Source organism: Schistocerca cancellata, unplaced genomic scaffold (genome assembly GCF_023864275.1).
Source record: "Schistocerca cancellata isolate TAMUIC-IGC-003103 unplaced genomic scaffold, iqSchCanc2.1 HiC_scaffold_654, whole genome shotgun sequence".
Lineage (NCBI taxonomy): Eukaryota > Metazoa > Arthropoda > Insecta > Orthoptera > Acrididae > Schistocerca > Schistocerca cancellata.
Genome location: NW_026046665.1, coordinates 77501 through 80000, shown reverse-complemented (window position 1 = coordinate 80000; position 2500 = coordinate 77501).

Genomic DNA, 2500 nt, shown 5'->3' with positions numbered 1-2500 from the left:
CACCCGTGCTCCCAACTGAGCTTGCCGCTGCCGACAGAGGCCCGGGAGCGTGCTGTCGTGGCATTGCCGGCGGGAGACAACACGCGCCACCTACGGTGACCGGCAGCTCCAACGCCAGCGCCACAGAAGGGCAAAGGCCCCACGTGGGTGCCGAAGCGAACTCTCCCAGCACAGCGCACGTGCCAACACGTCTGCACAACTGCGATACAAACCACCAGCGAGAACCGCTGGGGCGACCGAGCAGCAGACGGCGTCGCGGCGCCGAGTGCCGGGCGGCGGCGCATCCTCAACGCACACAGTCCTCAGTCGGACCAGCACACTGCAGATGTCCACCGCGCTTCGCACCGGGCCCGCGAGGACCCACTTTGGCCGCCCGGCGCCGCGCGCAGGGTGCCCCGGCGCGCAGCTGCGCCGCCTGCCGCGTCCGTCGGCCGGCGCGCCTGCCACTGGGCGCCCCCACCAGCCGGCTGTAGCGCGTGCGCCCACGCACCGCGCGGCCAGCACGCCGGGCGGCCCCCCCTCACCGGCCGGGGACGGTCCCACCCAGCCACCGCCGCGTATCGCTTCACACACAGATTTGCCCTTACTGATTTACCTCCAGCAACAACAACCGCACCACAATGGGTTTACCAGTTGTTCATTTGCGTAACGTCACCAGCAAACGTAGACGTCCATCCCAGTTTGCAAATGCAACGATTATTGCATACCTGTCTGTTAGGTGTCACGACACACTACGTCTGCCCACATACACGCAACAAAATGTGCACGACTAGAGAACACGTGGGAGGTGGCCCCCTACGTATGCGATGTCCATTACGAGACCGACTGTCAACCAGCATCTGTACCATGTCGCAGATGTGGAACGCGGTGCACCATGCTATCACACTGTGTGAGAAGAGACGACTACGTTTGAATACACGCGCCACTACATCAACAGACGGCTCATGCTGATCGCCATCCAGGGCGTCCGTTAATCCCACACGTCTCTATGGCGTACCACACTGCAATGTAGCTGTTATGGGGAGACGGCACGTGGCTGAGTGCACAACATTTGGACCGTATGGTTCGCTGTTGTTGGGCGCAGTCGTTGTACGGTCACACATGTGCCACAGCGTATCATGCAGTACATACGGACCTATGTGCAGTACAATGTGAGGGTTAAGCTTACGACATCAGCGGACAGTGGACACAGGCCGTACCACGACGTAGACTGAGCGCTTCGACATGCGAATGCCAGTGAACAGCTGCGAAGGGCATTGAACACGCAAGCACCTGAACGACCAGCGTGCGAAGGCAGGGGGGAGGGTGGGGGCGATGTACATCCTGCAGTCGTCCACATTACAGTGTACAGCGGGAGCATGTAAAAAGTAAGCAACACTTGCGAAGTGTTGAACATGAAACGATACACAAGAGGGTGGGCGGTGCGAGTAGCGAACTATATTCAGAGGGTTGTGGTTAGACAACACTGGATTAATGTAACGTGTCATATGCCAATTACAGAGCAGGTTAAGGCACAACTTGGGTTAGGTTAAGGCACAACGTGGGTTAGGTTAAGGCACAACTTGGGTTAGGTTAAGGCACAACGTGGGTTAGGTTAAGGCACAACGTGGGTTAGGTTAAGGCACAACGTGGGTTAGGTTAAGGCACAACGTGGGTTAGGTTAAGGCACAACGTGGGTTAGGTTAAGGCACAACGTGGGTTAGGTTAAGGCACAACGTGGGTTAGGTTAAGGCACAACGTGGGTTAGGTTAAGGCACAACGTGGGTTAGGTTAAGGCACAACGTGGGTTAGGTTAAGGCACAACGTGGGTTAGGTTAAGGCACAACGTGGGTTAGGTTAAGGCACAACGTGGGTTAGGTTAAGGCACAACGTGGGTTAGGTTAAGGCACAACGTGGGTTAGGTTAAGGCACAACTTGGGTTAGGTTAAGGCACAACTTGGGTTAGGTTAAGGCACAACTTGGGTTAGGTTAAGGCACAACTTGGGTTAGGTTAAGGCACAACTTGGGTTAGGTTAAGGCACAACTTGGGTTAGGTTAAGGCACAACTTGGGTTAGGTTAAGGCACAACTTGGGTTAGGTTAAGGCACAACTTGGGTTAGGTTAAGGCACAACGTGGGTTAGGTTAAGGCACAACGTGGGTTAGGTTAAGGCACAACGTGGGTTAGGTTAAGGCACAACGTGGGTTAGGTTAAGGCACAACGTGGGTTAGGTTAAGGCACAACGTGGGTTAGGTTAAGGCACAACGTGGGTTAGGTTAAGGCACAACGTGGGTTAGGTTAAGGCACAACGTGGGTTAGGTTAAGGCACAACGTGGGTTAGGTTAAGGCACAACGTGGGTTAGGTTAAGGCACAACGTGGGTTAGGTTAAGGCACAACGTGGGTTAGGTTAAGGCACAACGTGGGTTAGGTTAAGGCACAACGTGGGTTAGGTTAAGGCACAACGTGGGTTAGGTTAAGGCACAACGTGGGTTAGGTTAAGGCACAACTTGGGTTAGGTTAA